The sequence below is a fragment of the Macaca thibetana genome, chromosome 3 (genome assembly GCF_024542745.1).
Source record: "Macaca thibetana thibetana isolate TM-01 chromosome 3, ASM2454274v1, whole genome shotgun sequence".
Classification (NCBI taxonomy): domain Eukaryota; kingdom Metazoa; phylum Chordata; class Mammalia; order Primates; family Cercopithecidae; genus Macaca; species Macaca thibetana.
This window is the reverse complement of record NC_065580.1, coordinates 128,679,206-128,691,950: the sequence shown is the minus strand read 5'-3', so window position 1 is coordinate 128,691,950 and position 12,745 is coordinate 128,679,206. Positions and strand designations below refer to the sequence as shown.

Sequence of the window (12,745 nt, the reverse complement as noted above, 5' to 3'; positions counted from 1 at the left end):
CTGCCTCTATTTCCAAAAGACTCACGTTCAACTTTTGCTCACACAAAGCTGGGAAATTTTTATTAGTCCTTTAAAAAAAAGTTAATATAAAATTATAGCAAAAAAAAAAAAAGGAACCTGAACTTTAGTAAAACAGCTGGAACAATACGCAGCGGCAGCGGCAGCGGCAGCGGCAGGAAAAGAGGTTTAATTTAGTTGATTTTCTGTGGTTGTTGGTTGTTCACTAATCTCACGGTGATGGAAGCTGCACATTTTTTCGAAGGGACCAAGAAGCTGCCGGAGGTTTGCTTCTCCTGGCAGCAGCCCGATGCGAACCAAGGATCTGGGAATCTTCACACTATCCCAAGATCTGAGTGGGACATACTTTTGAAGGATGTGCAATGTTCAATCATAAGTGTGACAAAAACTGATAAGCAGGAAGCTTATGTACTCAGTGAGAGTAGCATGTTTGTCTCCAAGAGACGTTTCATTCTGAAGACATGTGGTACCACCCTCTTGCTGAAAGCACTGGTTCCCCTGTTGAAACTTGCTAAGGATTACAGTGGGTTTGACTCAATTCAAAGCTTCTTTTATTCTCATAAGAATTTCATGAAGTCTTATCACAAAGTGTACCCACACCAGAATTTCCAGGAAGAAATAGAGTTTCTTAATGCAATCTTCCCAAATGGAACAGCATATTGTATGGAACGTATGAATTCTGTCTGTTGGTACTTACATACTCTGGATTTCCCAGAGAGTCGGGTAATCAGTCAGCCAGATCAAACCTTGGAAATTCTGATGAGTGAGCTTGACCCAGCAGTTATGGACCAGTTCTACATGAAAGATGTTGTTATTGCAAAGGATGTCACTCATGAGAGTGGAATTCTTGACCTGATACCGGCTTCTGTCATTGATGCCACAATGTTCAATCCTTGTGGGTATTCAGTGAATGGGATGAAATCGGATGGAACTTATCAGACTATTCACATCAACTCCAGAAACAGAATTTTCTTATGTTAGCTTTGAAACACACTTAAATCAGACCTCGTAGGAAGACCTGGTCAGGAAAGTTGTAGAAGTCTTCAAGCCAGGAGAATTTGTGACCACCTTGTTTGGTTATCAGAGTTCTAAATGTCGCACAGAGCTTGCTTCGCCCCAGAAGATAGAAGGTTTTAAGCATCTTGATTGCCAGAGTGCTATGTTCAATGATTACAATTGTGTTTTTATCAGTTTTGCTAAGAAGCAGCAACAACATCAGAGTTGATTAAGAAAAAAGAAGAAAAAATACAAAAAGAGAACACATGAAGAAGGTGGTGGATGCTTTCTAGATGTCGATGCTGGGGGCAGTGCTTTCTATACCCACCACTCTGCAGGTGCAGAAAGCCCTCGATGTAATTACAGCATAATCATTTTGAATTGTGTGCATTTTTATATCAAGGAGTTAGATCTATCTTGCATGAATGCTGTCTTCAGAGTTTAGGTATTCTCTGCCACTCTTGCTGTGAAATTGAGGTGCATGTAGAAAAAACCTTTTACTATAGGAAACTTTACAACACTTGTGAAAGCAACTCTATTTGGTTTGTGCACAGTGTAATATTTCTCCAAGTATCACCCAAAATTCCCCACAGACAAGGCTTTCATCCTCATTAGGTGTTGGCCTCAGCCTAACCCTCTGGGACTGTTCTATTAAATTGCTGCCATGATTTTACACCCAGTTACCTCCACTTTCTAGAACACATTCTTCACTAATGTTATTGAAATCAATTTCTACTTCATACAGATGTTTTTTGAAACAGCTATTAAAGTTTTTCTTCCATGAGTTGAGTCCTTAAGAAAATGATTCCAGTTACACATTTTGCATATTTACTATTTTAACATTATTGGACCCTGCATTTGTAGTCCTTTGTTGTCTTCCCTCTTCTTGGTGTCTCCCCCAGGACCCCAAATAAAGCAATACACTGTTAACACTGTGGGTTTATGTACTAATTCTATACCCCAGATGGGGAATGGGGGAGATAGTCCCTGGGCTTAATATTCTTTAAAGGGCATGGCAATTTAGCCTCCTTTTTATTGTAATGTGCTCTTTTGGGAAACAGTTGATTAGCAGGGAAGACTCAGAGTTGTAGATTGAGATTAGGATGTACTAGCTGAACTGTGGAAAACATATACAATTCTCTGTTCCTCAGTAAATGAGATTAGCATCTAATGAGTAGCACACCTTTACTAACTTACTAAGTAGTAGTATAAAATGATTTTTATTTAGTTAACTGCCAGAGAGATTAAATGTAATTTTGCTCTGGAGTCAGTAAATCAAGTCAGCTGGGATCATTCACCTTAACTTTTCCTTTAGCAGCTATTTCCACTAGTTTCCACTAAGTAGTGTTCTATAAACTTTGATCCAAAGCAGAACCAATGTCTTTTCCATCTTGTGACTTGAAGTTCTGAGACTGTGATGCATGTGAGTGTTCTGACTTCATCTGTTCCTCTAAGGTGTTTCCCTCACCATGGCATTCATAGGATGAAATGAATGACTGCCCAGAATGAAAATTTGTCCACATTATTCAGATAAACATCATGAAGCAGAAGACATGAACAAATAAGTAGAACATAAATAAAATTGCAAAATACTCAATGGGAAATGACTAGTAATATAGGCTTTCAAGAGTTGGTACCTTTTAGCTATATTTGCAGATAATCTGGGATTTTAAGGAACTGAGAAAACAGCAAAGTTGACTGAATTTTATGTTTCTTGTCCTCTAAATATTTTGATAGTTTCTGGATTGATGCAGTGATGTTTTTGTTCCTTCCATATTTATAAATGAAACACCTTTTTAAAGTGTTTCTAAACCTAAAATCTACTTGGTTTGAAATCAAGTGGTTGGAACACTGCTTAACTTTTATTTGAAGCATGTTGTTGACTGAAAGTTTCATTAAGAAAGTTTTCAATCGGCTGGGTGCGGTGGCTCAAGCCTGTAATCCCAGCACTTTGGGAGGCCGAGACGGGCGGAGCACGAGGTCAGGAGATCGAGACTATCCTGGCTAACCCCGTCTCTACTAAAAAAATACAAAAAACTAGCTGGGCGGGGTGGCGGGCGCCTGTAGTCCCAGCTACTCGGGAGACTGAGCCAGGAGAATGGCGTGAACCCGGGAGGGGAGCTTGCAGTGAGCTGAGATCCGGCCACTGCACTCCAGCCTGGGCGACAGAGTGAGACTCCATCTCAAAAAAAAAAAAAAAAAAAAAGAAAGTTTTCAATCAGTTTGATTCTGTAATGAGCACAGCACCTAATATTTTGAAGAGCTCTGTTTTTAGGACCAATGCTTAAGGTGGACTTTGTTCGTAAACAATATCCCAATAGATTTGTTGACTTGAGGTCTGTTCTTTTTCCCTAATAGAATTAAGAATTCTAATGTTGAAAAACTGCACAAATTTGGGACAAAGCCTAGAAAACAGAAATGTAGATTGAATCATAATCTAAGTCATGGTATGATAGAAGAGGGAATGTTTTGGTGCCATAATTTCTCCTTTCACTAGTGTTGGACTTAAATCAGTTGAAATGTATTTCTACGCCACAATTTATGCTTCAATAAAAGTTTGTCTCTTGACATTCAGAAACTTTTCTGTTGTCCTGTTTTTTAAAATAGTCTGCTTGACCAAATACTATATATCTGAAGTTTAAAATCAATATAACAATGTGTATTTGTGAGTTTGGAGTTAGAGAAAAGTTTAAAGTGTTAGGTCCCAACCTTTATTATAGACTAGATTCTTAAAACATTGGTTGAGGATGATCAAACTATGAATTTCCTTATTTCATTCATGGTTATTTCTGTTAAGCAGGAAAAATTTATAAGCTTGATCGTTTTCTTTATTTTTTTAACTTAGGATCTTGTTCTGTTGTCCAGGCGGGAGTGCAGTGGTTGTTCACAGGTGCGATTATAGCATACTGCTTCCTTGAACTCCTAGGCTCAAGCAGTCCTGCTGCAGCTTCCCAGGTAGCTGGGACTGCAGGCTTCTGCCGTCACGCTTGGCTTTGTCATTTTCTTTATTTGGCAACATTTTAGTTCTACAGTCAAATGTGCAATAAGCTGAAAATCTTATGAAAATGTATTTTCTGATCTTTCTCAGAATATGCTTCAGTTAGAAAATATTTCCTCAATTTTCATTAAAAACAGATAGTGTTCCTAGAAAAGCAAAATATTACACATCTGTGCAATATATAATTCACAAGATTCCTTTGCCACAAACAGGTGAGTGAATTTGGGGGTTCATCAGTAAGCAGTCATCAAGCTTCCATCATAGACACATAAGTGGAAATGTGATATTATTTTATTCTCTTGGATGGATAATTGCGATGGATTTGATGGGTTCCAGGCCTCGGGCTTTACAATCTCATCCACTTTGCCCTTCCTCTTGTCATAATGGAAGAGGTGCTGCTAGTTTTGATTCCATCCTTTCCTCCTTTCAGAGACTGTCCTGTGATTTCCTAAAACATTTCCATTAGTTTGTTTCAATTTTCTGATTTTCTTCCCTTAGGGCCCTCCACAGGCCTCTGTGCTAGTGCCTTGAATGATGGCAAGTGTCCAAAAAATTTTTCTTTTCTTTTTGAGACATTCTTGCTCTGTCACCCAGGCTGGAGTGCAGTGGCACGATCTCGGCTCATTGCAACCTCCGCCTCCCAGGTTCAAGTGATTCTCGTGCCTCAGTCACCCAAGTAACTGGGACTACAGGTATGCGCCACCACACCCAGCTAATTTTTGTAGTTTTAGTAGAGACAGAGTTTCACCATGTTGGCTAGGCTGGTCTTGTCTCCTGACCTTGAGCGGTCCACCTACCTTTGCCTCCCAGAGTGTTGGAATTACAGTCATGAGCCACCGTGCCTGGTCAAGTGTCCAAATTCTTATTCCAAAACTGAACTTTGGGCTGGGTGCCATGGCTCACACCTGCAATCTGAAAAGTTTGGGAGGCTGAGGTGGGAGGATTGCTTGGGCCCAGGAGTTTGAGGCCAGCCTGGGCAACATGGCAGGCCCCTGTCTCTACGATAAATAAAAGGAGGTTGAGGCTGCAGTGAGCTGTGTTCACAGGGCTGTACTCCAGTCCAAGCAAAAGTGAAACTCTGTCTTAAAACAAAAATCATGACTTGTGCAATAGCCACCGTTTTCCTGGATTCTCAACAGAATCCTATGGTGAAATTTGAAACGCAAAGCTTGAGGTATGTGACTTCAAGATAATAAGAAAACCATCAAACAGACTTCTCAAGGGGTGTCTGATAAATTGTTGGATATTTGGCCTAGGGACCCAGACGATTGATTTTAGATTTGTAAACATCTTAATATGGAGGTTTTTTGTTTGTTTGTTTGTTTGTTTTAGATGGAGTCTCACTCTGTCGCCAGGCTGCAGTGCAGTGGCACAATCTTAGCTCGCTGTAGCCTCCACCTTCTGTGTTCAGGTGGTTCTCCTGCCTCAGCCTCCTGGGTGGCTGGGATTGCAGGTGCGCGCCACCATGCCCAGCCAACTTTTTGTATTTTTAGTAGAGACAGGATTTTGCCATGTTGGCCAGGCTGGTCTTGGGCTCCCGACCTTGGGTGGTCCACCTGCCTCGGCCTCCTACAGTGCAGGGATTGCAGGCATAAGCCACCGCACCCAGTCCTAATATGGAGAATTTTCAAACATATAAAGTAAACAAAATGATACACTAATCATTTATATACAAGTTCCAACACCACCATTCTAATTAGGCATATCTGTCTAGTGACTACATGCCCTTTTTAGATAAAATTTATTTAAATTGAAATACATAAATCTGACTGGGCGTGGCGGCTCACGCCTGTGATCCCAGCATTTTGGGAGGCTGGGGTGGGTCAGGAGTTCGAGACCAGCCTGGCTAGCGTGGTGAATCCCTGTCTCTGCTGGAAGTACAGAAATTGGCCAGGAATGGTGGCGCATGCCTGTGGTCCCAGCTGCTCAGGAAGCTCAGGCAAAGGAATTGCTTGGGCCCAGAAGGCGGAGGTTGCGGTGAGTCGAGATTGCCACTGCACTCCAGCTTGGGTGACAGAGTGAGACTTCATCTCAAAAATATATATATATTTTATATATATATACATAAATCTAAGCTATAATTTTGGTAAATTGTTCTCCTTTGCTCACACCTTACCACGACAAAAGGAGCTCACTTATCTCTACCCAGGCAATTAAGCAATCTCCACCACCACCATGCTCAAATGTTTTCATCATAGACTAGGGTTCATTTTTATTTCCTTCCCTGGAACTTTGTAATTCTTTCAGCATAAACATGGTTGAGGTTCAACAGTCCTTATTGCTGAGTAGGATTCTATTGTATAAATATACTGTAATTTGTTCATCTGTTTTCCTGTTGTTGAACATTTTATTGGTTTCTAGATTTTGGCAAGTGTTATTAAACTGCTATGAACATTTGCACACAAGTATTGTGACTTCTTTGCGTGTGGTGGTATCTTGTGGTTTCAGTCTGCATTTCTCTGACTAATGAACATGTTCTCATGTGTTTATTGGCTATTAATATGTCTTTGAGTTTGAGTGTGTATTTTTTAATTAGGTTGGTTTTTGTTACCAAGTTATAGGAACTCTTATGTATTTTTATTAAAATTCCTTGTCAGTTATTTTGCAAATATTTTCCAAAAAAAAGAAATTATACTAAGGAATGAAACAAATGGGAAATATTTAATGTGGGTGTTTTCTGCTCCCTGTCTTTACACAAAGACAGAAAGCTATAAAATTTATCCTATAAGGTAGATGTTCCTGTTCCCAATACCCTGACCAAGATAACCAAAAGTATTTTAGAATAATCTCACTTGTGAATACAAAACTATGTGATTAATAACAATGTCAGTAAGTAGAATTTAATGATACATTAAAATAATAATATAAAAGCATAAAGGGTTTATCCCAAGTATAGAAGTGATCAATATTAAGAAAAACATTAATATTACTATAGCTTATATTACATCTCTGAAAAATGAGTCTATAAATCAGTAAATGAGTAGATATTAAAGGATGTTTTATCAAGTCAATCCATTATTATTTTAAAGTCTTATAAAGACATGTAAGAGAATACTTCCTTAATATTATCAAGAGTATATTCTAAGCTATTAATAATAATTGACGTTATGCTCCAAGGAGAAATAAGCCCTCTAAGGATTTCTCTTCAAACAAAGCACCTAACAAAAGCCCCTGTCTACCTTTTTAGTTAATTCACTTTTGAAAGTTATGAGAACCGGCTTTGTGTATCTTGGCTATCAAGGAGGTTGGAGACTCAACTTTCATCTGAAAGAACTCTAAGTATCTGATATAATTTGAATGTTTGTCCCCTCCAAATTTCGTATCGAAATATGATCCCCAATGTTAGACGTGTGTGGTCCTGGGATGGATCCCTGTGAATGGCTTAATGCCTGCTCCAAGGTAATGAGTGAGTTCTTGCTCTGTTAGTTCACTGAAGAGCTGGTTATTTATTTGTTTATTTATCTATCTATCTACCTATCTATTTTGTGACGGATTCTCGCTGTGTCACCCAGGCAGGAGTGCAGTGGCATGATCTCAGCTCACTGCAACCTCCACTTTCTGGGTTCGAGCAATTCACCCGCCTCAGTCTTATGAGTAGCTGGGGCTACAGGTGCCCGCCACCACGCATGGGTAATTTTTTATATTTTTAGTAGAGATGGGGTTTCACTGCATTAGCCAGGATCATTTCAATCTCCTGACCTTGTGATCCACCTGCCTCAGCCTCCCAAAGTGCAGGGATTACAGGTGTGAAGAACTGGTTGTTTAAAGAATCCTGGCACCTCCTCCTGTCTCTCTTGCTTCCTGTCTCTCCATGTGATACACTGGCTCCCCATTCACCTTCTGCCATGATTGGAAGCTTCCTGAGTTCCAATCTTTGCTGTCTCATTCTTATAAGCCACCTGTCCTAAATCCCTTCTCTCTCAGGGTATACTGGCTATTCTGGACCTAGCTTTTAGAATAGTCTTTCTCTTTTGCAATAAATTACCCTATGGTGTAACTCCTTTGTTTGGTGTTTCTTGTTTAAAACTAAGACATCAAAAACTGAGGTCTCATAACAGCCATCAACACTATCATGCTTTGCTTTGTATTCTTTATTATCACCATTTTCTTCTTTGATATGTCAATATTCACATTTTAAACACAGCCAACTGGTACTGAAGTCTACTATATAACATTGTTAAACCAAAAATTTAAATGATCACAAAATGATTTGTCATAAAAGCATGCATATTTCTCAACTTTCAGCTTTATCACACTTGCTATCCAAATTTTTAAAAAATTCCTGACACAGTCAAATACATTTATCAAATTTAACTTTTTATTTAATGATTTAGATGCAATTCCAAAGTGATTTATAGTCAAGTTTATTATTATATTTACTTTTGGCTAAATTTGGCTTTCCAGACTAAGGAAAAACTAAAGCACATTTTCAAAGGTTTGGAGGACTTATGTTTACTGGCATCAATTGCTCTGTAGTAACATAAATAAATCAAACCTCATCTTTTTATCAATGGTATTTTAATAGTTATATGTCTGAGCACAAGCATCAAGGACAGAACACTAAATAATGTTAAGTGCGTATTTAAACTGATAAAGTAGAAAGTGATCATCAGAGTCTAATAAAAATGATGGATGCAGCAACATAACATTTGACCAAACCATTCAGGGTATGTTTGACAAACAAGAAGGTTGCATAGGATCTGCACTTCACTATTAACATAAAGTGTTTCTGTGTGTGTGTGTGTGTGTGTGTGTGTGTGTGTGTAACTTTAGCTTTTTTTTCAACCTTACAACCACCACATTCACATCCACAGAATAAGAAAAAATAACTCCTTTTCCTAGAAGGCAGTGATTCATCTTTTATTTTATTACATCTGTTCCACATTGCTGTGTGAATGCTGTTGAAGTGAACCCTCTTTCGCCAGAAGACTATCTGGGTGAGTTTGAATAGATTGACTCTGGAGAGAACCAGCTCAGCACAATCACTTGAACTGTCCCTTTGATTTTCAGGCAGTTAAAATGCCTTTGAAGAGTGAAGATAAAGTGACTGCTGATTAAGCAGAGAGTTTTACATGGAAACTAGTTTGTCAATTGTTTATGGACTACAACTTTAAAAATGTAAAATGTGTAACATAAATACTGCACAACAAAATAGGATAGAAATGATGGAGTTGGTCACAAAGGGCAACCAAAACTTTATTACAGCAGTATAGAAAAATATACATCTATGGTCAGAGGAAGGTAACTTGAAGGATTTGAGACATGTTCTCTAGGAATCTAAAATTATTTTTAGTTATGTTTTCAATAAAAATGTTTTTTAAGCATTTTTAATTTTCAAAAAATATAAATGCATGTTTTGTCAGTTTAGCTTTTCAGAAGAATTTAAATAAAATGGAGTAAAATAATACATATAAAAACAACTTTTCTGGTAATAGATCAGTTTAATTTTCAGACTAAAAAAGTTAAATTTTACAAATCTTCAGCTGATTAATTTGATCAGAAGCGATTTTTTCTTACAAGTGGGAGAAATGACAAAGATGCAACTTTTGTGTTGAGTGGGAAAGGAGAATATTACCAGAAGCTAGATAATCGTTTCACTAATCAGTGTTGATTTGCATTACTATTTTGCATAATCACTCAAATTATGTTAATAATAAATAGTGGCCTTGATCCAAAATTGTAGAGAAACTTATTTTTTTCAATCAGCCAAAATATTTACCAAAAGAAGGGATAGAAATAAAGGTATTTAACAGTTATAATTTATATAAAAAATAAAAATACTTCCCGAAATGAAAAAGGGGAGAAAGAAGAGATATAAAAGCAAAAGAAAAGAAGAAAGTGCTCACAATAGCTGAGGTATTGAATCAACCAAGTATCCATCAGCAAGTGAATGAATAAAGAAAATGTTATATATTTATGTAATTGAATGCTATCTGATGCTTAAAAAGAAGAAAGTCTTGTTATTTGCAACAACATGGATGAACCTGGAGGACATTATGCTAAGTAAAATACACTGGTACAGAAAAAAAATACCACATGATTTCATTTCTATGTAGAGTGTAAAAGAAAATTCAGACTCATAGAAGCAGGTGGTAGAATGATGATTGCGGGGATGCTAGGAGTGGAGGACATGTTGGTCAAAAGTAATCAGGGATTTTTTTACATCACTTACCTTAACAAATAAGTTATTCTTCTCTCAGTTTGAAGGGACTTGAATCATATCCTGAAGAATTGAATCATATCCTGAAGGATCAAAACTGAAGGAATAATATATTGGTTAAAGCAATATGCAGGTTGCATGCTAAAATGAGCAGAGCAGTAGGTCATCTGTAGATCGCAAGACCCTGATCTGAGAATGGGAAAACTCAGAGAGGTCTTTGACAGTGCCTGGCCAAATAAGTGAGGACTGTATCAAAATCCCTGTGGCAGCATCATCCATGTTAACTGGGTTGTTTGGCCAAAGGGATCTTTGAAAGCAAATAGTTATTGAGTGTCAGGATGTAATGGTATACAGAAAAAGGCATCCTTTAGATCTAATACTGAGAACCATTTAGTTCCCTCAGGTATAGGGATTAGGTACCACTGCATGGATTGGAACTACAGCTTCATTAATGAGGCAAGGTGCTTCATTCCCTCTAGGTTTTTGCACTCCTAATTTTGGGGTGTTGCAGGAGCTGTTACAGGGTTTGAGGTAGCCACATTTTCTGTTTATTAATAATGGCTTCTGGCCATTTCCTAGCCTCTGGCTTTAGGGGCTATTGTCTCTGTTAGAAAAAGAAGTGGGATCCTTAAGATCAATCCAGACTGGCCAAACAGTTATAGCTTGACCAATTCTTCCTTGAGTTGCCCACACTTCTGGATTAATATTAGCTTCCACCAGGAGGAGACAAAGAATTTGTCCTGGAGCTATAAAGATGCTGGCCCCCATGTGAGCTAAAATGTCTCTACTTCATAAAGGAATAGGACTTTCAGCCATGATTAAAAAGGCATGTGTAAATAATAGGCCCCCCAAACTACAACTACAAGGACAGAGGAGGCCTGGACTAGAGAGGAGAAGAGAAAGGTTACCTCCAGTGTCTATGAGGTCCACCCTCCTTTCTTCAGTTTCTCTAATCACCTGGGGTTCCTATGCAGTAATTGCATTTTGAGCCACTGGAGCCAGGAATTCGAGCCCCAGGACCTGTCAGTCCTGCTGGACTACTGTGAGACTGGTTCTGAATCCAGTGACCTCCACTTCTTGGGGCAGTCCAGTCTCCAGTGATTCCCACCACAGGCTGCACAAGGTCAAGGTGGCTTCTTCTTGCTGCCTGGGCACTCCTTCCTAAAGTGCCCTGAGTTGCCACACCGGTAGCAACTAGTAAATGCCCCTTGGGGATCCTGGACTTTGCAAGTCTGCAGCGCAGCTATGTCCTTCTCTTGTGCTTTTTCTTTTGAGCCTCTTCCTTGTCCCTATTATAAAAGGCTGTGGTGGCTATCCTCAGGAGGTTTTCCAAGGTGCTATCTGGTCCTACAGCTTGTTTTTGCAGTTTTCTTCTAATATTAGGAACTGCCTGTGTAATAAACCTGCCCTTTAGGATGAGGATGAGCTGTCTCTCAACTGAATTAGTGGGGAAGGAGGTATGTTTTATTAGTGCCTCTCTCTGCCTTTCCATAAAGCCTGAGGGATTCTCATCTGGTTTTTGGTCTATCACCAACAGTTTAGAGTAATTCAAAAGTTTGGCCCTAGTTCTTTGTAGGCCCTCCAATACGCACATTACAAAATGTTTTCTTTTCCATTCATCTCTGGAGTCATTGGAGTTTCAGTCAGGGTTGTAAAGAGGTACTGCCTCTCTTCCTATTGGAAATGGTGGTTCCCCTAACTCTTCACCTTTTCTATTTTCTCTTTTTCTTTTTTGACTACTACAGGAGACATATTGCTCATCTCCAAAATTCTCTTCTACCTGCAGAGCTGTCTTTTTTTCAGCTGTGGCTAGGGTTTTGGCTTAGGAGCAGCATAACATCCCTTCATGAGCGTTCATACACCTGAGTTAAATTTTGGAAAGCTTCTATGTACTTATCGGGGTCATCAGAAAATTGGCCTAAGGTCCTGGTCCTGCAATGTGAAAGGAGCTTGAATCCTAGTGGCATCACCTCCGTTGGGCATTTTCTGTAAGGATAAGATTGAAGCTGGGGGATTGGGGAGTTTTGGAAATGGTGAAGCTGGAGGAGCTGATGGCATGGTTGCAGGGGGCCCAAAATGAGGGGAACAGGAAGGGCCCAGACACTTGATAGCTGCCTCAGATGATTCCCCTGGAAGTTTATTCTCTAGTTTTGGGGAATCACTTTTTGGGGCCTGCCTGATACGACTGCTAAAAGAGCTGAGTTGATTGTTCAATGTTTGCAAAGGTCTAGGTTGTCTTGCAGGGAAAAGAACACCTGTACATAGGGATCTCAGACCATTTTCCCTCCCATCTACAGGAAAGATCTAATTGTTAAGTGGATTTAAAACCAAGGCTTCCCTCCATGGGCCAGGCTAGTTCAAGATGGTAAGAAGGCCAATCCCTTGCACAAAAGAAAATTTGCTGGTTTTTTTTTTTTTTAACAACAACAACAACAAAAACTCTTGTGGTCAAAGGCATCCCAATGCTTCAGAATGCATTCCAGAGTAGTGCAGGTCAAGGATGATCTGTTACCCATCTAGAAAGATAAGTGAGAAAAAGTCTTCTTTTTAGTCTCCTTTCTTTTCTTTGGAAT

The 12,745-nt window shown here is 39.1% G+C and overlaps 1 pseudogene; it reads left to right on the top strand.

The window, feature by feature from the left end:
- Positions 1 to 237: 237 nt before the first annotated feature.
- Positions 238 to 1,243, top strand: LOC126950223 (S-adenosylmethionine decarboxylase proenzyme-like; annotated as a pseudogene).
- The last annotated feature ends 11,502 nt before the right edge of the window (positions 1,244 to 12,745 follow it).